General features: G+C 38.1%; 1 long non-coding RNA gene and 1 pseudogene across 4 annotated transcripts in view; one reads left to right on the top strand and one right to left on the bottom strand.

Annotated features, from left to right (window-relative positions):
• The window catches only part of LOC147019680 (uncharacterized), a 62,654-nt pseudogene extending 41,564 nt beyond the window's left edge, over nt 1-21,090 (bottom strand). Inside the window, exons 1-2 of the transcript XR_015061481.1 lie at nt 20,935-21,090; nt 20,692-20,786 (exon numbers count right to left, since the gene is read on the bottom strand). The product of XR_015061481.1 is annotated as an uncharacterized LOC147019680 (transcript). The remainder of the gene's footprint in view (nt 1-20,691; nt 20,787-20,934) is intronic.
• Nucleotides 21,091-21,169: 79 nt separating this feature from the next.
• The window catches only part of LOC147019679 (uncharacterized), a 77,545-nt gene continuing 74,460 nt past the window's right edge, over nt 21,170-24,254 (top strand). Inside the window, exon 1 of one of the 3 annotated variants that reach the window (XR_015061483.1) lies at nt 21,170-21,845. This is a non-coding gene — a long non-coding RNA (uncharacterized LOC147019679). The remainder of the gene's footprint in view (nt 21,846-24,254) is intronic. The other 2 variants (XR_015061484.1, XR_015061486.1) reach the window with 2 other exon arrangements.

Genomic DNA, 24,254 nt, shown 5'->3' with positions numbered 1-24,254 from the left:
TGGATTAGTTAGAGGGATTGTAGCCAGATTTAGGTTGGGAAATAAAATGAATTTTTTTTGATTTAGAAGACCGTGACAGACTTGTGGATGTGTAGCGGGGACGTAGCTTAGCTACGTAGTGTTAAAAGGAACGTGCTATAGTTTAAGGGACGACGTGGGAGCACGAGTTAGTTAGGGGATGCAGATAGAAGGATGGCAGAGTTCAGCGGTGTGTGTGTTGAAGAGTTGTGAGTTGAGAGGTGAGTACATGATGAGTGAGTGAGGCCAGCGGGTCTGTGTGTGTATGGAGCGAATGGGGAATGCATGGTGCGATGAGTGATTGGGGGGAGGAGTGACTCCCACCCAAGGGACCCCGGGGTCAGAGTAAAGTGAGTTAGCTGGGTTAGTCAAATTGAAAAATGGAGGTCGTTTTGCTGTTGGTGGGAAAGTAGGCTCGAGACCCATTTGGAGGGGTGCAGGAGCCCTGTTGACGGGCTTGGGAGCGTGGCTGCGAAAGGTGAGTATCGCTGAGTGGGTACCCCGGGCACCAGGCTAGTCGGCCGCGGTAGGCCAAGGGCCCATGGGGGGCCGGGATAGAGTAGTGGGCACGGGTGCGCCTGCTTGGTGCGGGGGCCCGGGGCGCCATTAGCCGCGTGGGCAGTGTTGTGGGCACGGGTGACCCTCGGAAAGGGGCCCGGGAGGCCGGCCTGCCACGTGTGCGTTTCAAGGGAGGTGCCATGGGGGCACTCCCCGGTGTTAGGGAGCTGGTAGGCTCGGAGGCAGTGTAGTGCCCGGGGGTGCCATAGCGGGAGAATCGGCAGAGGGTCGTGCCTGCCAAAGGGAGCCACGTGTCCCAGCCAGGAGACCGTGTGAGGGCACGGAGAGAAAATTGGGGGGCGAGGCCCGAAATTGTAAGGACACCAACACAGGCGACGGGAATCTGGGTTGTTAGAACCAATAGTTTAAGCGAGAGGCGCTTGTTGAAAGCCCCGGGGTAGTTTAACAGTTAAATGGTTAGGGTAGATTAGGAGATGTACCCCTCCGCACCATCCATCCCCTCGCTGTCGTTGTGGGCCGCTGGACCCACTTTGGGTAAGATCGCCGAACTCTGGGGAGGCCATTCTGAGGCTTCGTTGGGCCTCGACACAGGACGTTAGCTCTCCCTTGTTCCCCTCCGGGAAGGGAACGTAGGGGTTGGGAGTAGGCTAGGTGACAGAATAGGTGAGCCGAACAAGGACGATAAAGGGGGTTAGGGGACGATTTATAGAGGGGAAGTAAAAATAAAAACAACAAAAAAAAAAAATTAAGTTGGGGCTAAATTGGGGTTTGACAAATTAAGGGAGTGGGTATGTACAGTGACAGGCAAAGGCGATAGGTTGGGAGGGAGACAGGTAGGTAGGTCCGAGCCCGCCTTCCAAGTGGCCAGCACCACCGCACTCCCTCCACCAACCTCCATTGAACGGCAAAGGCTGGCCAACTTCATCGGCTGGCCGTGTTTTGCTTCAAGGCGGAGGCCGGCCAAGTTCATCGGCAGCTGTGTGCTGCAAGGCCTGTGCCGGCCAGTTCATCTGCTGGCTGTTTTTCTTCAAGGCCTGTGCCGGCCACTTCATCTGCAGCTGTGGTACTTCAAGGCCTGTGCCGGCCAGTTCATCTGCCGGCTGTGTTTGCCTGCAACGGTCTTCTTCTGCGGGCTGTGTTTGCCTGCTCACCTTTGCCATGCCATGCCCACTGCCCATGTTCACCAGCCCCGTTCAATTTTTGCTTTGCCCCCCCCCTGTTCATTTCCATGTGCGCCAGGATCCGCAAGGCAACAGTTTGCAAGCTGCAAGAACTGCCCTGTTGGCAGCTACAACACGGGCCTGCAGTGGCGGCCCGTGCACCGTGTTTGCGTTCACTGCATTCAGTTCAAACCGTTCATCCATTCATTCGTTGTGTTCATTGCGTGTGCCACTTGAGCTGGCACGGAGACTGCGTTTGTGCGGCCCATGCACCGTTGTGGTTCACTGCGTTCAGTTCAAAAGGGAAGGCCTTGGACTGCGTGTGAGCAGCCAGCCACGTTCCCTGTCACCTGCATCGTTTGAGCCAGAGACTGCATGCGGGCAGCCTGGCTCCCTGCTAACTGCTTTCTTTTGCAGAGTTCAATGATCCTGGGCCATGGTTTAGTGTAAAATTTGTAAGTTAAGGTTAAGATGTACTGTACATATGAGTGCGCCCCCCGGCATGTCTGTCTAGCGCCGGCAATTTTATTTAAGTCGTCCGTGTGAGTGAGTTTGTTTAGATAGTTACGCAGCCCTCAGGTTATTTATTTTGGGGACACGAATACCATGAATGTCGCACTCAGGGATCCGTAGGTAAAGTGTACTAGGGGAAAACTACACATGATGGCACACGAAAATTTGACGACTCGGGACGAGTCTGTAAAAAGGAAGGGGTAGTGTTGTGGTTACCAGATTCGCAAACCACCATTCAGGTCCCTTAGGTGAGGTATCTCGGTAAGTGCATGTGTAGTTAGGCCCAAACCCGTTGTCTAGTGGGAATACATGTCATTTATACGTGCTGCGACTCTTCAGGATAGCCGTTTTCTTTTACTATCTTTATTTTGGACCAATCGCCACCATCACAACCACAACAACAACCACCAACCACAACGCCGCTTCACCACAACCGCCATGACCTTTACCGTCACAACTCGCCACCATCGCATCACCGTCATCTCGCGCCACTCATGGGCACCGATGCTGGACTCGTGTAGGGCGCACGTTGAACAGCGTGTACAAAATCACGGATTTTGTGCTTCAAAAACGGATCCAAAACGACACACGCCCACTTTTTGCCGTCCAATCGGTGAGCGAGGGGCGACTGGCCCGCCCCCAGGGCGATCGATATATGCAAATTTGTGGATCAAAAAGCCTTCACGCCCACTTTTTCTCGGGCCAATGGGGAGCGAGGTGAAAGGTCAAAGGGAGGGGGTCAAAGGCGAAGTTACGGGGGGATAAAAGGACGGTGTTCGTCAGTCAAAGGAGTAGTAAAGGTCGGAACGAGGCGAAGGAGTCGGAACAGAGAGTCAAGACTTCGCGGGCGGTGGAGCTGCTCGTCGTGTGCGTTGAAGTCGGAACGGAGGGGACGAGCTGTGGAGAGGCGGCGAGGGCGGACGAGGGGGTGCTCGCGTCGTGCAGGGAGCTGCACCCCTGGGAGGCCGGCAGCGCGACCTGGCCGAGGTGGAGACGCTCGTCGCATATAATAAAGATCCTCTATACCCCGAGCATCAGCAACCCCCTCCTGTTTCCCCCCGCGCTGAGATAGTGCGACCAAGGGGGCCCCGTTCCCACCCCCAGCCAGGCACTGTCCACGAGGCCCGCGGGTTGCGGGGCCATCGCCGCTCCGCGTCTCATCACCAGACGGGTAGGCCCGACCAGGTCTCGGCCCCAGGCCTACCTCATTCTTGAGGGTATTTCTTTTCCTTGGTTTTGGGTATGTGTTGTCGGCGCCGTCTGTGAAGTAGAATTGTATAAGTGTTGCCGTGTGCTCGGTAGTCGGTATTAGCTCTGCACTGTGTTTTCACTTTTGTGTTTGCTTTTTGTGTAAATGGAATTGTGTTTTCTTTTTGTGTGCATTTGGTGGAATTGTATTTGTGTGCTTCCCGTGTGCCGAGAATAAATGTGCTTTATTGTTGAACTGTTCTCCCGCTTCGCTTCGTCTTTTCCTCCATTGAATCCCCATCTTGCTTCACGTAAAGGGTTGGTAGTGGGCTGAATACGCCCGATAATTAATCGAACCGTCGAGGTCGACGATAACACCGCTCGGTTATTCTGATAGTCGGAACGGGTCGCTTAAGTGGCCCGTGTCCGAAGTCGACCTGCGGCGAGGTGCGATCGCCCGGTCTACCCTCCGCGTGGGTACTTAGGTAGTTCGAATTTGGCGAGCAACCCTATCCCACGCGGGGGCTGATTGGCTCGATCGCGGTGAGACCGAAAGGTCCACCCGTGACTGGTTCCCGGCGTTAGTCCGAGAGGGTCACGACTGGATTGTCCGTCCGGTGGGCGACGTGCCGCGATTCGAGTTACGTGGCCGTCGCACGCCGGCGGGCGCGAAGACCGCAACAGTTTCCTCTACCAAGATACATACCTTCACCCTTGTAGTATGGGGAAAGGAACATCACATCCCCTGTAATTATTTTATATTTTCCCAACTCGTGTTAGCTCACAATAACCATCATATTTATTTATTGGAAAACTTCACGTAGGTGAATTGTGATGGATATAATTTCTCCATTAAAATAAATCATGTGATTATCTTGGTCAGTTATCCTAAAATTTACTCTGTATATGTTTTTTTTCCTGACACAGGTAGATAAACCAGATTTTTGGGTTCCATATTGAATTTATAACCAATTGGGGTTGAGTATGCGCTGAATGAAAATATTGTATTTGTTCTTATTCCATCATTATAAGCGCCATCAATCAAATCATAGTGAATTAATACCGAATTTATGCCTGAGGATATTTGAATAACATTATCACTGTAAAATGCCCTATTAGTTTCAATCTTTTTTGAGGAGAAACCCAATAACTCTGTAAATGAATTATCAATTGTGAAATCAACCTTGTAGTTATTTTTAAGTTTAATCGATGATTTTGAAGTATGTTTTTGAATATCTATAACAATATTTTTTGGTTCATCACCCTGTTCTTTCATAAGACGAGCAATTCCAGAAGATATTTGAGAAATCTCATATGCTCCAGGTGAAACTGTTATCGTTTTGTATCCACTTCCCGGATTATAACTAAACTTGTCATTTTTCTCGGTGATATTAAATAAGGTATTATAAGTTTCCATGGACAATAAAGACGCCTCATATTCTTTTGTTGCGTCAAGTTGTAGTGGGTATGGGAATGAAGATGTGTGGTCGCTTGTTGTGAAATTAAAACAAGGATTGTGCTTCTCATCTTATTTAATATGGGATAAAATGTTTTTGTATTGACATTTATTAATTATTTTCATTTTCATCAACTGGTCTAAAATGGCTGATGCTTCATTAAAACAATTGTTATTTCCAGCATTCTTACTATCTAACAACAATAACAGTCTATTAACTAATTGTGATAGGTCATTTGGAAGAAAACTAACACCTGAACCAAGACTACTTAAAGCCTCAATAATGTGTTTCTCCTTTTCATTCTTCCTTCCTTTACCGGCAACAAACACTCCATAATCAAGCGAGTTTAATAAATCAATATATGCTCTATCATCCTCATTTTTTATATCCAATAGTTTTTCAAAATACGTTGATTCACCCCTCACAGTTGAACCTTGTTTTCCATATTTTGTTAGAAGAAACATTAATCTCAGATTAGTTTAACAGGGGGTTGAGCAGAACTCAAGAACCTTAATTAATCATTAAATATCAATCCCTTTTCTTGAACAAGATGAAATATTGCTGGTTGTTCTGTTGGAATGAGTCCTGCTTTGGTTTTTGAATCCGCTGAATATTCATTGTTTTGAAGAGCCTTCACAATATAATCAGGGGGTTGATTAATCTCTTCCACTTGTTGAAATAATCCTTCATCATCATATTCTAATTCTCCCAAATGCTCTTATTCTTCCTCTGTCATTTGACTGAAATCTTTTAACATTTGAAGTTTTTTAGGATATATTCTATTGTGGGAACTGTGGAAGCATCGATAATTTTTTTCTTGGGAAGTTTTTAAAAGTGGTTTAAAAAATTTCTCTTGTTTTCTTTCAAATGCTTCTTCACCCGTTAGTTTCTGTCTGCATTTCTTCTTTATTTCTTCTTGTTGTTTTACAACTTTTGAAACCAACTATTGATGTTCCTTAAATCTTCTTGCTCTTTCTTTCCCATCCATTTATTTATTGGAAAATATCATTTAATGAATTGTAAAGATCAACAGGGAAATTTTCCTTTTCTTCATCATTAAAGTAGATGTGTTCAAATAAATCCTTTTCTTTAAATATTTTGTCAAATTCTTTATTAACATTAATACGAGTTGCAATTTCTTCTTCACTAATACTTGTGTCTCTGCTTTTCATACGTTTGCGTTGAGTTTCTTCATCAACATCAAAACCGAATGAGAAAATCTTAACCCCATTACCACTCAGATGTTTAATAATTTGTCTCATTCCTTCTGGATAAGTTTCTAATATCCCAAGACCACCAGGTTTTAGTTTCTTTAACTCACTCTTACAATGTGAATATTTTGTTGTACCAAGAGAAACCTCCTCAAATATTTGACCTTCATTCCTCAATCGCATATGTTCCTCCACTGAAATATAATAATATTCTTCACCTTCTACTTCTAAAGGTCTTATTGCTCTAGTTGTTGTTGATACAAAACGAACTACATGGTGCTTTTTAAGCAAATTTACAATATTCTCATTTGTACTATACAAGAATCTTGGTTTATGAAAGTTTTTTTCCAGAAGCAGATTTACCCACAAGATTTATAATAATAGTTGTCATTTATATACGTAATTGTTTATAAAATAAAAAATATATCCCTTCATATCTCATCTTGTTTCACAACAATATATTTATATTTTTCAGTTGTGTGCTTCATATAATCCCCAAATTCCTTTTTACTACATAATGTAGAACAATGGTCTCTCCAAAAATTGTTTATATCTATTGAATGTAACTTGAATAAAATAAAAGTATTAGCATTGTTTCTTATTGAGCGACGAGGGAGTTGAAAGTATGATTGACTAAGATAAATACAATTACAAGAAGAATGTCTCCCTCTTGTGTAGTAGCTATCCATTACCATTTGGTTTCTCTCATTAACACAATCATCAAAAATAACGAGGTTCTTTTTTGATTTATCCAAATCTTGGGGAGAAGTTATATCATCCGTATTATCACTAAGAATACAAGTTATCGGTTTTGATTTCTTTTTATATCCCTGTGTATCACAAAATAGTTGCATTATATCTTCAATGTTGCAATCATTTTGTTTGTTTTGAAGTTTAAATAAACCGATTGTATCTTCTTTTTCAAGACCAGCAATAAAACCTTGTGAGAGTAGTTGATACTCAGGTTGAAAGCTTGACTTTGTGAAAATTATTAAATTATCATAATCCAAAAAGTTGGGAGGAAGGAGCATCTTTAAAAGTAAGCAGGTTTTTCCACATCCACTTGAAGCAACTACGAGACATCTTAATGAATTTGGAAGATTTTTATGGTTGTTAAATTTTATCTTATTTTCCCAAATTTGTAAAAATCATTCATTTATGTATTTCGAAAACAGGTTATTTAATTTATTATTGGCTTTTTTCGAAACTCTATATTTTATCCTAAGTTCGGGTTTAATTTCAAGATAATCCATTATTATATTTATACAATATCTTGTGTTGATATTTTCCTGAAAATGGCAATCGTGAATAATATAGAACAACAATCCTTTGAACATTTCTCTAATACGTTCAGTGTCTTCCATTGTAAGGAAAGGTGTGTTATCACCCGCATACTTTACATTCATTTCTCTAATCAATCTTGTAAAGTAATTAATTTTTGGTGTAAAGCTAAAAGAATTATATTCCTTTTTATATTTTTTATTATCATTAATTCGAAGATAATCACCGAATATACATTGTTTAGAGGGTTTTGACTCTGTGATTAATCCCACTCTATCACATGCAGGACAATTCTTAAATTTGTCATATGGAGAATCAGGGAATTCAATGGGCTCAAGATCTAGTATACTATTCATATTTATAAAGTAAAACTTTACTTCAAATAAAATTAATCTTCAGTATCATCTTCGGTACTTTCACAATCATCTATAAAACTACTTTCAAAACTATCGTTTGAACACAAACTCTCAGTATCATAACTGTCTTCTGTTCCAACAGAGATACTGTCATCACTCTCATAATCTTCAAAATCTTCAGTTGAATAATGACTCATTTAATTAGTAGAAAAAATCATTACCATCTATATCTATATTCTTTTTTTCATTAACGATTCAACTACTACATTTTTTTATATTAAAGGTAATTTTAAAATGGTCCTTAACTACTATTGAATGAAATGTCATTTCACTTGATAAATTAACATCCTTTATTCCATCAGGATTTACATCTTTGGCGTTGTTGAAAAAAATACAAATTTCTCCTAACATATTACAGATGGTCTTATCTTTTCTTTCTAAAGCTTCATCCATGAGGTTTTTCTTTTTTGATACTTTTTCTTGTTTCATTGCTTTTTCTCGTTTTGAATATATTTCCAGAAGGAGAGGAGAAACTTTTGTTGGAGCTACTTTAACTGATGTTCTTCCAGATATACTATAAGCCCTTCCACTGAAGGAAATTGAAGAACTCATATTATTCACCATAATTGTTTTAATCCAATAGTTGTTATATTTATCTTTATTCAATTTTACATCCTCGACATATTTCTCAGTATCTTTTACAAATGAAGAGATTGATTGAAACTTGTCTTTTGTGTCTTGATACATTGTATTTATTAAGTGAAAAAAGTTGGAGGATAAAATGGTTTTAAGCACAGATTCACCTATAAATTAAACGAAATTTTCATCAAGAAAATTTTATTCTAAGCAAAGTTTTGTTCTATAAATATGGTGAATACAACATACTGCGATGTTTGTAATCATGAATATAAATGTTATTAAAAAAAACACCTTCAAACCAACAAACACACATTCAATCTTTTCAGACAAATATCTCCACTTGACCAAGAAACAAAACATTGTGATAGATGTGATAATGATATTCTTGAAAAAAAATTATAATAAACACCTTCAATCACACAAACACAAGAATAAAGGACATAAAAATAAGATTGTTTCGCTTTCAAGACCCTGGACCATCTTCAATCATTGCAGCTGTTGATATGGTTAAACAAGGTATTGAAACGATAATTAAAAACACATTAAGTGAAATGAAAACTTTTAAGTTTTATATGGGAGTAAAATTGAATAGGTTAGAGAAGGTGATGAAACTACTCCCTATATGAGGACAAACCCTCACTTTATCTCATCATTTCAAGATTTTGTAAGATGTGATGTTTACGATGAACTCCAGAGACAAGAACAATATGTTGATAACACTGTAGTAGGTAGTGGATTTGCTATAACAAAAATAATCTTTTTAGATATACACATCTTAAAATCAGATCTTCTTCAAGCTTCTTCTTATATTGATTTACCAAAACAAACAAAACTTAAGAAAGCGGTTGTTAATATTCAAAACAAAGATAATAAATGTTTTCTCTGGTCTGTTCTTGCTCACTTACATCCTCCACAATGGAATCCTGAAAGGGTTGAACATTATAAGAAAAAGCAGAAAACATTAAATGTTAAAGATTTAACATTTCCAATGTCATTGAGAGATATTCCTAAATTTGAGAAAATGAATAATCTATCTGTGAATATATATGGATTAATGGATACAAACAAAGTTCAGATATTAAAAATTTCAAACAACTATAAAAATGATGAAACACACATTGACCTTCTCTACTTTACTTCAAAAGAAAAATCACATTATGCTTTCGTCAAAAATTTATCAAGATTAACCAAATCGCAGCTATACAAGAGAAAATGTAAAACGTATCCTTGTAAGAGATGTCTCAACTTCTTTCATACAAAAGAACGATTAAATCAATATTCAAAATATTGTAGTAATCATAAATCAACCATAATCAATTTACCAAAAGCAGGTTCAAACATATCATTCAAAGATTTTAACAAATCTATAAAACATCCGTTTGTGATATATGCTGATTTTGAAAGTATCCTTGAAAAGATAGATACTGTTCTCCAAATCCAAATAAATCATACACAAATAAATATCAAAAACATACTCCTTGTGATTTCTGTTATTATATCAAATCATCTGTTGGTGATGAATACAAGTTAGAACTTTATAGAGGAGATGATGCCTCAGAGGAGTTTGTAAGACGATTGGAAAAAGACTGCATAAGACGAAGACAAATAATGGTTAAAACCTAGAAACCAATGTCATTAACAAAGGGAGAGAAAAAGGAATTTAGAAACAACAGTATGTGTCATATTTTTGAGGAGATAATTGAGGGAGAGGTCAAGGTTAGGGATTACTGTCATCTTACTGGTAAATATAGAGGTCCAGCTCATTCCCGTTGTAATCTTTATTACAAGCCCCCAAACTTTATTCCTGTTTTTCTTCACAACAACGCTCACTACGACACACATCTATTCATAAATGACCTTTCAAAGACATCTGGAGATATTTCTGCCATTCCTAAGACAGCTCAAAAATACATCTCATTCACAAAAACAAATCATACATCCCCCACACCCATATCAGATTTCTTGACACATACAAGTTTATGGCAAGTCCATTATCTAACTTAGCATCAAATATAAAAAAAAACTTCCTGAATCTTAAATCACATTTGTCAAATCAAGAAGAGATTGATCTCTTATCAAAAGAGGGAATATATCCGTATGACTATAGGGATTCATTTGAGAAGTTTAAAGAAACACAACTTCCTTCAAGGGAAAGTTTCTATGGCAAGTTGAATAAAACTCATATTTCCGATAGAGATTATACACAAGCTAAAAAGGTTTGGGAGAAGTTTAAGATAAAGAATCTTGGAGAATATCATGATTTGTATCTTAAAACTGATGTATTGTTATTGGCTGATGTGTTTGAAACTTTTAGAACAGTCTGTGATAATAAAAATTCTTATGGATTCGACCCCGTTCACTATTACACAGCCCCGGGTTTGGCTTGGAGTGCTATGTTAAAAATGACAAAACAGAATTTGGAATTAATCAGTGATATAGATATGCTTTTAATGATAGAGAAGGCTAAAAGAGGAGGAATATCTCAAGTATGTTCCAAGAGATATGCTAAAGCAAATAACAAATATCTTCTTGATTATAATAAGAATGAGGACAACTCTTACCTGATGTATTATAATGCTAACAATTTGTATGGGTGGGCTATGTCTCAATCTTTACCTTATGGAAAACTTAAATGGGTTAAAGAAAAACATTATGAAAAAGTTTTACAAGACATTGTTGTCTCCTCTCAAAAAGAATTGGATGAAGCTGAAGTTGGATATTATTTTGAGATTGATTTAAAATATCCAGAAGAACTTCATCACAAACATAAAGACCTCCCTTATGCCCCTGATAAAGAAAGTCCAAGAAAAGAATGGTTAAGTGATTACCAACAGTCATTTAATATAAAAGGTAAATCTCCAGAAAAACTACTGACTACATTAAATGATAAAGAAAGTTATGTTTTGCATCAAAGGAACTTGAGACAATATTTATCTGCTGGGTTGAGAATGAGGAAAATTCATTGGATTTTGAAATTTAAACAAAGTCATTGGTGAAAGAAGTACAGTATATTGATTTGAATACAAAAAGGAGAACAGAAGCAAAAACAGATTTTGAGAAGGACTTTTATAAATGAATGAATAATGCTGTATTTGGAAAGACTATGGAAAATGTAAGGAATCGACAAAACATAAGACTTGCCACATCTTGGAAACAGGCTTCAAAGTTAATTAATAGACCAAGTTTTGCACGAGCGGAGGTGTTTTCAGAGAACTTTTGTGCTATTCATTTGAAAAAAAGAGAGTATTGAAATGGATTCTTTGTTTTTCTATTTTTATAGGAACATCAATTCTTGACTTGTCAAAGTCATTAATGTATGACTATTACTCTAATAATTTAAAATCAAAGTATTAGGATAATGTGTCATTGTTATATATGGATACATATAGTTTTATATTAGAAATTAAGAAAAGTGATGTATGTGAGGATATGATTGATAATATATATATATATATATATATATATATATATATATATATATATATATATATATATATGATACAAGTAATTATAAGTTCAGTCATGTGTTTTTTTCATCAAAGAATAAAAAGGTTATTGGTAAATTTAAAGATTAATTGGGTGGGAAGGTCATGAGTGAATTTACAGAATTGAGATCAAATCTTATGCTTTTACGTAAATTGATAATAACATTGAAAGGTGTGATAAGAAGCTCAAGGGAATAAAGAAAAATATAATCAAGGAAACAATAAACTTTAAACATTATTTCAACTGTTTAACCTTAAAGAAGGAAGAGTACAGAAAAATGAATACAAGAAGTTATAAACATCAATTATATACAGAAGAGATAAATAAGAAAGCATCAGGAGCTTTTGATGATAAACGATATATTTCAGAGAATGGAATCAATAGTCTCCCTTATGGTCATAAGTATAAATGTTATGATATTGGGTTGGGAATTTTAACAGGCTACCGCCATATTTTTTACTGATTTATAAATGATAGAACCAAGCAATAACCAAACCAAAGAGTGGAGATGTAATCAGCCTTGGTATTTAAATGAAAAACATAAAGAATGTGAGAAATATCAAATAAGTCTTATTGAAGAAATAACCGGGGTAAAAGTAGATAAAACAAATAAGCGGATAAATTTAATTACAAATGATTTGGAGGATGTAAAGAAAAAATTAATATCCTTGAATGGACTGAAAACTTTGATGGTTTTCAATTGAACAATGGAAAAACAATTTACTACAATCTCAAAATGACATGTGGCTCAGGAGGTGGCCAAATAAGAGCATTGAGAGAAGTTTATCATTTCATTTCTGCTCAATAAAGACACTTAAACCAAGAACTAAGTTCCAAAGTAATCATTGTGAATATACTTGATGGTGATGAATGTAATAGGAAAATTAAGTTATTCCCCAAAGTAGAACATGGACAAATATTCATTGGTTCGCTCTTTGAGTGGAATGAAAATATGAAGGGGAAGAAGTGCTTCAATCAGTCAGTCAGTTTTACATTTGCTTGTATGGGAGGGGGAGAAAATCAGTCTCAACTTTACATTTGCTTGTATGGGAGGGGGAGGAAATCAGTCTCAACTTTACATTTGCTTGTATGGGAGGGGAAGGAAATCAGTCTCCTATTTTGGGCTTTTGGGACTTGAGTCAGAAAGTTTTTCCCTTTTCCCCCCATTAATTTGAATGGCTGCCTCAGAAATCCCATTTATCCTCTGCTGAAATCACTTTGTTTAACCATTTTGTGCGATTTATTTTTGTAATCCACCTCTCACTTCGACATTGATACGTATCAAAAAAACAATAAGGTCCATCTGACCAAGTGTTCGCCATGTTTGTTTTTGCTGTGAAGACAGAGTGTAGATTGACATTTTGTGTTCTGTGGTTTGGTACATTTTTACATTGAATTTCTCTGATTATACCCACTTTAAATCCTCTTTTAAAGAATGCTGCTTCAAGGGAAATATTTGTGTTTGTCGTTTTTATTTACTTTATGCATGGTACATTTGAACGTGTGTATGAAGACAAGCTGTATTACCACAATGGCATTTGGCACTGTTGTGTGGTCGTTATCTCCATATTGGGGTTTCAAAATGTGGAATGGAGCCCTCCCAGGTCTATCCACCTCCGTATGAGTGTGTGTTTGTGTGTGTACGTGCAAGTTGCTGTTGTCTGCTAACTCCACATATAGATGGGTTTCAGGAGGTGAAACGAAGAACTACCATGTCTCTGTGTGTGTGTGTGTGTGTGTGTGTGTGTGTGTGTGTGTGTGTGTGTGTGTGTGTGTGTGTGTCGTTGATTGGTATATTCATATGCGAGTTTCAGAATGTGGAATGGAATCCTCCCAGGGGCGGATTCAAAGGATCTACCTTCATTTTGGTAAGGGGTCACAATTCACGGACAAAGTCGTGAAGTTTTCTGTTATCAAAGTTTTGTGCCGAGGGCTCTCTTCAGGATCGTTACTGTGCCCCGAACAGCTTCCAACTGCAGTTTGTTTGTCGTAATATTCCCATAGTTCAAACTATCCACTGGAACAACTTTAGCATTCTTCACCTTCCAGGATCTTTTCCCTTTATTCTTGAGTTATTGGTATTCAGTCATTTTCTTGATTTCTGCATTTAGTCCAAAATCACTGGTATTAACACCTCACTTAGCAATGCCTTCTCTCTTTTTGGTACCTATGTAAAATATCTGGTAACAATGCTTTGTTTTCGATGTTCACACTCGATGGGATCATTAGATCATACACGAGCAGTAGGAACTTCCATGTTTTCAGTGATTCCTTTTGGTTCATGTTCCCAAGAATTTTCTGGAACTGGGACATGAACGTTTTTGCAGATGTGCCAGCGGTTAACTTTTCATACTTTGTTGTGTTGTTGTGTGTACAGCTGTTCTGACATTAGGTTGTTTTTTTGTGTGTTCAGTTATTAAGCATAACATATTGTTGCGGGCCGGGTATTGGCCCGCAACAATATGTTATGATTGTTTTGATAAATTATAGATAACTTATACCAACGAATGCTTAGCGTGTTGTCGGCGTTCACAACTTATGCCCAATGATAGTCTAACACTCTAACTTATGCGTAGCGCGCGGCAGCGTATCGCCGATGATCACGTGGCGTAGCCTATTAAAAGGCTGCCGCTCGACGATTCAAATCGTAACCGCACTAGACATCGAAGTGTCAGCATCACCGTCATGCCGAAGAAAACTTTGAAGAACTCTGCGTTACGGAGTTCCACCATGAGCTGGTCATACATGCCAAACTGCCGTCGCCTCCCGATCCATGGTCTCACCCAGTTCCTTCTCCTCCATTCACCTCTTCTTCTTCTGGCTCTATTGGCACGCAACTGGTACAGTGTCAAATCGATGAGGTCATGTTGATGTTGGAGGACAGCTTGTAGGTATTCTCATCTCAGCCTTGCCGGATCCTCCATCTTTCGGATGACATGGACATCTGCTCACCATGGAGTCTGGAACACTGACGGGATCCTCCTTTGAACCCCATTTTTATATACCAATTCCCCTAAACGCTGCCAATACGCCATTATACGGTAGCTGTAAGTTAGAAACATGTTCAGTAAGTTCTGTGGTTGTCCGGAAGACGTCAAATACGTCGACAAACGCCAATATGTGTTGGAGATACGTTACACATAGATTCAAAGCACGTTACTCATAGGTTAGAAATAAGTTTCGGATATGCTAGACATTACCTCGACGTATTTCGACTTATGAGTAACTTACAAGGAAGGTGTGTTGACGTGTGTCAACAATCGCATAACGTGCCTACAACTCATGTCCAGCGTATGCGGAACATGTGAGTCATACGCCGAGCATGTCGACAAATTTTGTGCATGCACAAAATTTGTTGACGAGCTCGGTGTACTACGATGTATGCCAGCGTGCTTCAGCATGCTCTTAACGTATACAAAACTTACCCATAACGTATTCGACGTGTGCCACCATATTCGCCAAATTTTTCATATGTCCGCATACGCTGGCTAAAACGTCAAGGTGTGACAGCGGCTTTTGAAGATAATAATGGGAACGGTTCTCATTGGGTTTGTATTTTTAATTGTCAAGACAAATATTATTTTGATAGTTTTGGTCTTCCACCACCTGTTGAAGTAATAAGATTCTTACAGAATGGTGTTTATCAAACATTTCAAGTCCAAGAATTAAATTCCAAACGTTGTGGTAAATTATGTCTGGATGTGCTATTTCAACTCAACAAAAATAAATTTTTTAATGACATTATTTTTAATCTAATATAAATGACTTATGTTGGTAAAGATGGTTCTATCTTTGGTGTATCCCATGAACTGAATATTGATTTATCAAATTATTACACAAAGGCACAGGTTGAACAACAGAAATATAGTATAGCGAAACATATTAATATGAAAAATGCTTATAAATGAATAAATTATCCAAGTCCGACTGACGCGAATGATTTGGTGAGATTAAGTCATTTATCACAATATATATCCTCAAATAAAACGGCTGTGTATTCCAAAGATACAGAAGTGTTGATTTTATCTCCAGGTCATACAGAATTCACAGTTCCAATTAAAATAAATTTTTATAAAGAAGGGCATATCGTTTGTATGAGAATAGAACAATGGGGATATGATATGAATGATGTAGGGTATAATTGGTCATTTAAAATTGACCTAGAAGACCTGGAACAAGTAAATCAGTCTCGTAAGGAAGAATATTATCCACTTGGTGTCGAGAATGAGTTTTGTGGAAGCACGATTTGCAAATAACAAATAAAAGAATTTAATAAGGGTAAAATCAATAATGGTTTTGCCATAGTTTATATCATGAAAACACAAAGAACAGGATTATATATAATAAGTAAGGAAATACAAAATGATTTAACTATGAGAAGATGGGGAGGTATTTTCTGTAATTATATTATTCTGTCATATATTTCTAATACATAAATGACAGCAAGAAGGCTTCTAGAAAATTATCATTTCTGTGTCCAAGCATACCTTCAAGAAAAGGGTATTCGGTATTTTAATAAATATGTTCTACAACATAAGAATGACGTATTTTCAATAAAAGATTGGCTTGATACTGATGTTAATAAACCAACAACTTTGGATTTAATTAAAATGTTAAATAATGAAAAAAAATTTTTAAAGTGAAGAAAACACAAGGATGTTTCAGAAATTCAGAAGAAATTTTATTGGTTTCTTGTTGTAAAAAAATTATTTTGGATACAGGAATAACAAGAAATCCTGATGAATATATGTATGATATTCTATGGGGTGTAAGTGATTCAAGGATAGTAAGGGATGAGGAAGGAGTTGAAGAAACTGAGACAAGAGAGAAGGAGGAGAGGGAGAAGAGAGAGAGAGAGAGAGAGAGAGAGAGAGAGAGAGAGAGAGAGAGAGAGAGAGAGAGAGAGAGAGAGAGAGAGAGAGAGAGAGAGAGAGAGAGAGAGAGAGAGAGAGAGAGAGAGAGAGAGAGAGAGAAGGAGGCGAGAGAGAGAGAGAAGGAGGCGAGGGAGAAGAGAGAGAAGGAGGCGAGGGAGAAGAGAGAGAAGGAGGCGAGGGAGAAGAGAGAGAAGGAGGCGAGAGAAGAGAGACGAGGCGAGGGAGAAAAGAGAGAAGGAGGTGAGAGAGAAGGAGGAGAGGGAGAAGAGAGAGAAGGAGAGGGAGAAGAGAGAGAAGGAGGAGAAGGAGAGGGAGGAAAGAGAGAGAATAAATAAATATAAAAATATGGAAACCAGTGAGATTTTAAAAAGATCGAAGGAAAAAAAATCTCAATGCAGTGAGGAGGAAAACAAAGAATTGGCAAGTCTATAAGAAATATTTGCGTCAAGACTATTAACATCGGTTTCAGGGAGAAGATATAAACGAGAAAGTGGAGATAAAGAAGAGAAAGAAGGAAAAGATTATATTATTAATGATGTTGGTGTGATTGACTTTAATTAAAGTTTTACATTTTTTTTCTTAAATAAATTGAGGAGAGAGTGAAGACATTTCTGAGGATTCTTTATGTTTTAAAAATTAAGATTCAAATGTGCATGTTGGAAACTACAAAGGTTTTTGCACTCTGTCGGAATTTTTCTCATAAATAAATGAGTTATTGTCTCAAATGTAAAGAGAAAACTAATACTAAAAATATCTCATATTTTAAAAATAAAAATAACAGGGTTATACAAAAAGGCATATGTTCAGTGTTTGGCTCTAAAAAGAGTAAATTTATCTCCAAACATAAACGTGGGGGAGATATACAAAAGTTTTTATCAGGAAGTAAATTTACAACTACTGGAATACCAGGGGAATTACATCTACCAGGGTATTATTTTGTGGTCCGGGAACAAACTTGAATAAAAGATTAGATGAGACAGACAATCCTAAACCATGGAGTAAACCCATCAATAGGGTTGATGAAGTGTGCATGAGGCACGATATTGATTCTGGAAATAACACAACGTTGGAAGAAAAATATGAAGCCGATAGAGAAATGTTGTATAATTTGTCTCTGATACAAAATCCAACCTTGAGAGAAAAAGTTGATAGGTTCATCCTGAAGAAGATGATCAGTGCTAAATTGAAACTTGGGCTTGGAAATTCAAGAAATGTATAGGCTCTAATGATGTCATTAAGATTGAAGAGCAATTAGCTGATGAATTACATCAACCAATAATCACAAAGTTTCATAGAAGGAAGGTTTATTTCAAGGAAGTTGATTATATCTGGCCCGTTGATTGGATTGAACTCAATAATGATAAGGGGTACAAGTATGCTTTAACCGTTATGATTTGAGGAGTAGATATGCGTGGGTTGTTCCTTTAAAAAACAAAACAGGTAATACTCTTATGTTAGCCTTTCAACAGATATTTAATAAAAGCAAGAGAAAACCTAAAAAATTGTGGACTGATGAGGGTACAGAGTTCCACAACAAAACATTTGTGAATTTTCTTTAAAATAACAACATTATATTATACAGCACCTTTAATGAAGGAAAAGCGGTTGTTATTGAGCAATTCAATCGCACTTTAAAAGAGAGACTATATAAAAAATTCACTCAACCCGGTTCTCAACAATTGTTATCTTGAATTCAGGACATTGTAGATAAGTGTAATGATATGATTCACACCTCAACGAATACTAAACCATCAGAAACATTTACAAAATTAGAATATGAAAAAGAGATTAATGTCAGAAAGCCTAAGTTCAAAGTTGGTGATATACAGGTGGAAATCTTATTTTGAAAAAGGTTATACGAGGCGATGGACAAATGAACTTTTTGAAATTGTTGATGTAATAGATATAGTTTCTTGGACTTATAAGGTATATGATTTAGAAGGGGAAGAGATTTTACGTTAATTTTATTCACAGGAAGTACAAAAGACAAAGATAAATTTTTAAAAACCCTTGGACTTATAAATTATGTGATTTAAAGGGGGAAGAGATTTTGGGTTCATTTTATTCACAGGAATTACAAAAGACAAAGATAAAATAATTTGACTCCACCCCTTTCTTTAACTCCGCCCGTTTTTGACTATGACCACACAAGGCCCACAAATGCAAACACCACCCACACAAGCCCCACCCATCCACACAATCCCCACCCACAAAAGCTACATCCACACAAGCCCCACCCACACAATCTCCACCTACGCAAACACCACCCACATAAGCCACATCCACATCCACATCCATCATATCCACATAATTAGTGATTAGTTAATTAGTTCCCCACACACAACATGTTTATATAATTAAAAATCTCCTATTTTGAGACTGAGAAAATCAGTCTCCTATTTTGGGCTTTTGGGGCTTTTGGGGCTTGAGTCCATCTCAATTTTACATTTGCCTGTATGGGAGTGGGAGAAAATCAGTCTCAACTTTACATTTGCTTGTATGGCAGGGGGGAGGAAATCGGTCTCCTATTTTGGGCTTTTGGGGCTTGAGTCAGAAAGTTTTTCTCTTTACCTCCATTCATTTGAATGGCTGCCTCAGAACCCCATTTATCCTCTACTGATGTGATGTAAAAATAAAATTCCACATTTTCAGTGGATGAGACACCTCCTGAGGCACCCACCGCACGGCACAGCGGGACCAAACAAAGGTGGAAACGTACGATGTGAGATTGAAAGCACGGTTACTTTTTCCCAAAACAAACAACCAAGCAGCTTGGAGAACACTCGCCAAGTGGCTTAAGCACTCAAGCAAGCACTCCAATGAAACAGTCGATATGAAACGGCATCCTTGGCACGCAATTGACAATCACCAAACCGTCATATTCAACACACACCTCCAGAATGTCACATGTCCAGAATGTCACATGTCCGAACTGGACAAATGAACACTTTTATCGGAGTTGGAACTGCTTGTCAGTTCGATTCTGGAGCTTAAATTTTGAAATCCTTCTTCATTTAAGATACTCGTGGTTGAACACGTGCGGAAATGAAATAAAATAATGAATGCTGACGTCTCCAGGCATTTATCAGCATTGCAATGTACCCAGCGATTTGTGGCTATGATGAACAGGCATTTGATAATATGAGTGAGGAAAGTGAAGAAAAAAAAAACTTTATCGTTAAGAAATCATTGTGGTCTGTTTCCTGTCAAGGCATTGTTGAGCAGGCCAGAGAACATGGCGGCTTCAGACCCCAACGAGGTTACCCAGGAAACCCCTAAAGACCCCAGAGAGTGAGGTGGCCGAGGATCGCCTGATGAAGGATATAATTAAATAAGGCCGTTTACTATGTTCAAATGGGTGTTTCAATTAACCCAAACATCCAATTTTCACTCTTGCACTTCCTTGGAGTTTTCTTCATATACATGCAAATTTTCAGGCTGCTAGGTTTTATGGTTTTGGAGTTATGGAGGACACTGACACACACACACACACACACACACACACACACACACACACACACACACACACACACACACACACACACACACACACACACACACACACACACACACACACACACACACACACACACACACACACACACTGCCTTTTATTGGTATCGATTCTGCAAAAAACCCAAGTCAAGACCCCTGAGTATACCCTGAAAAATTTGTGTGTTTTCGGAGTTACTGGACATGAAGACGTACAGACATACACACTTTCACTTTTGTTTTCTTAAGAGAGAAAAGCTAGAGAAGAAGATATTATGTATTGGTGAAGACTACTGTAATTGGCAAAAGAACGACAATTAAAAATTGTTTCCGTAAAATACCTGAAGATATATCCGAAATTAACTTCAGCTGTGATGAAATGATGCTGGCCATGGATATTTTCTTTTTAAATAGGAAAACTGATGATTGCTTCCTGTAGATTTTCTGAAGATGCAGCACAACTTGAAAATTAAATGATTGTGTGCAGCAGAACCCACCCGAAAATGCAAGATGGGCATTTGTGTGTGCCATTGGTACGAACACGCGTTATCCTTGTTCTTGGCTTGCACACTGAAAATCCGTTCAACTCAAACTGTAACAAACACACAAATCCAAAGTGAGTGGCAAGAAAAATGGCAAAATAATTTTGGAGTAAATGTATGTCAACTTAAAATCCATAACACTCATCTGTACCAAAGACGGGTTTCAATCAGACGGCTTTTTAAGAACGGTCTGAATACCTGGCTTGTCCAAGTGCGGCAAGCAAGTTCTGTTTTTGAGAGCAAGAGTGAAAGAGGAAGAGGTAAAGGATCGCACTGGATATAAAGGTCGAGTATGTGTTCTATTTGGGGTGTGGGGTTGGTCACCCTACGTAAAAGGCTTCCTTGGATATACCTCAACCGTTCCCAATAAATAAATAAATAATACGAGCCACCTTACAAGGATCTTCAACTCAGGAGGAGGCCATTAGACCCATCAAGCCAACCCAATTGGCCAACCTACGGTTGTTTGGCTGTGCTCTATCTTTTTTAGATGCTGAACATCAAGCAAGGAAGCAAGCAGCATGTCCCATTTTTAAAGTCTTTGGTAGGACTTGGCCGGGATTCAAACCTAGACTCGGAGCAGAAGTTTTCTACCCATTATGCTCCCGAATCTGGTTAATAATGTTCGTTTAGTTTCAATCATGCTTTATACTTTGAATTTGCATCACGCATATCACACACTAAATAAAGGTGTCAGACAACTTAATTTAAAATATAATTTGTTTTCGATCTTTGAAGTGGAAATTTCCATGGCATGCCCAAAGCAAATGGCTGTGCCCAATTTAGAATCTTGGAATGAGATCCAGTTTGGCAGTAATGTTGAAGTGATTTGTTCCAGTTGCCTCTTGTCTCTGTATACTTGTGTGTATTTATACATGCGCAAGCCCGTTCGTACGTAGAGGAACCCAAATAAATAGTAACACCATCCCAACATGCCTCCCAGGTAGCCAATGACTCCAGGCCAATGCTGGTTAGACACTTTGCCAGCTGTGCGTCTGCTGGCATCCAGGCATCATTTGCAGACTATGTGACAACTCATCATGCTTCTCTTTCTCCTATTGACGATTCATTTTGGAGGAGACTTCTCCCATCTGAATTCATCCTTTCATGTGAGTGGTTAATTTTGTTATTCCAGAGTATGATTTCCAGGGAATGTAGAACAGAACATTTATCCGAACTGGCCTTTTTGCTGGACCAGCCAACATGTGATTTTACACTTTGGACGGCAATGTTTGTTAATGGCAGACAACCATGCGAGATCAGTCATTCCTAGGATGAAGATGAATTGGATGAAGATGAATTTATATCAAGGTTGTTTGCACACTCAATATTTCTTTGTGAACATGTTTTCAGAATCCAACACATAGTGATGTGCATTAACCTCTTCGGTGGCATACGTTCTTTGGCGCTAACTTCCGTCTATGGGAAACTGCATACACAATGACCTGGGCAATACTGCATGTACTTTGACGCTGATGTCTTCCTCGATTCCCTCATGCACCCCATCTCTGCCCCCAAATAGCAATCGCAGAAGCAGGCATTGGCTGTTTGGGATCACTTGATCCACATGTTCTTGATCAAGTTCTTGCCAGGTGCCTGATTGTCCTGTGAGTGACGGGCAGATATTGTCTGACTGAGGACCACATGAACCATCTGTTGAAAGATGTTGCCTTGTGCAATCTCAATCATTGCACTATCTGCATCTTCTTTTAATTCAGAATCTGGTGAAAGCATTCCTTGTTGAAAGGACTTTGTCAGGGTTTTGAACATTATGAAGTATGATTTTTCACCAGGATACATTAGAAGTGATCCTTTCCCAAGAGTTCTTATGTAACTGGCCTTTGGTCAAAACAAACAATTGAACCTTTTCATAGAAGGTCGTTCTCCTAAGCTGAAATGTCATTGACACACAAGTACCAGTTATTTTTTTTTCATATATAATGTCGAGGCTCGTATAAGAGCTAAGTTTCACTGCACAAACTTTCGTATCCGTTGCATACAACGCCCGTGTTGTACACATGAGCACGAGACAGTCCTGCACCCAGGTCTCTGCACAGTTTCATCGTGCACTCATCCACCCAAGGCTCCTGTGGATCTTTTGATGAATTTACTCTCACAGAGCGTCGTTTGAATGCTATCAAGCATGCAAGATGATGACAACCTTCAGCTGCGATCAAGTCACTGACTCCTCCCAGTCTTATATTCATTACTGGGTCAGTTTTGGCACGCTCACATATGTCTGCAGATTTTTGTAGTGTCTGTACTCTGTGAAACTTTATTTTACCCTGTGCTTGGCAAAACATGCAGAGCGACCAGTCAATTACTGGCCGATAACTGTGTGTTTTGGATACTGAAGGGATGCTTGAGCATGGATCAGTTTAGCACTGGTTGATGCCTCTGCTGGTGCCTGGCATGGCCTTCTTAATCTGTATAGCTTGCTTTGCGCCATCTGATTTCCAATGCATAAAAGTCTACCTTTGAATGGATCTCAAGTCTAACACATCTGCATAGCTGGTATCATCAAGTTTTCTTCATGACTGACCAACAGTCCATGTCCTGGCCCTTCCATCTGATGATGCGATGTGGTCACCTGCATTGCAGTGACACAAGAAGCATCCCAACTTATCAATGTCTATGTGTCATATCTTGCACTTGATGGTGTATACAAGATCCATGGCTATTGCATATAAATGTGGGGTTTACGTGTCGGTTGTTCAGAGGTCCTTACAGTTCCTGTCTGTAAATGAAAAGACAAAACTGATGTTAAACACTGAACGAAGATAGGCCACTGGTAAATCTTAAGTGTCCATTTATTAGTCTCCTACCTGTTTCACGGCAGGAGATCAGAGGTTTGCTCAACGTCTTTCTGTGCGTCCCACCTGTGCTTTTTCCGACTTTTTTTTCCCATCCCCTCTGACATATTCAACTGAAACTTGGTGCATGGCTTTATTATGATAAGTTGCAGAACAAGTTCGAGTTTCAGGGCATTTCATCAATTTTTTTTTTAAAAACAGAGTTATGCCCTTTTTGAAAAATATCACATTGGTAGGAGACCCCTTTCATGTATTGCAAAGCAATTCTTGCTCTTATTTTAATAAGATTTTGATATCGAGCCATAATTTGCTACTTATTTCTATAAACCTTTCCATAATGTGTCTCAGTAATCATGATATATATATATATATATATATATATATATATATATATATATATATATATGTATGTATATATATGTATATATATGTATATGTATGTATATGTATGTATATGTATGTATATATATGTATATATATGTATATATATGTATATATATATATATATATATATGTATATATGTATATAATATATATATATATATATATATATATATATATATATATGTATATATATATATATATATATGTATATATATATATATATATATGTATATATATATATATATATATATATATATATATATATATATATATATGTATATATATATATATGTATATATATATATATGTATATATATATAT

Source organism: Eptatretus burgeri, chromosome 9 (assembly GCF_056783735.1).
Source record: "Eptatretus burgeri isolate ZD-2024b chromosome 9, Ebu_testis_v1, whole genome shotgun sequence".
Taxonomy (NCBI): domain Eukaryota; kingdom Metazoa; phylum Chordata; class Myxini; order Myxiniformes; family Myxinidae; genus Eptatretus; species Eptatretus burgeri.
The sequence above is the reverse complement of the archived record's forward strand: the minus strand, read 5'-3'. Positions and strand labels throughout refer to the sequence as shown.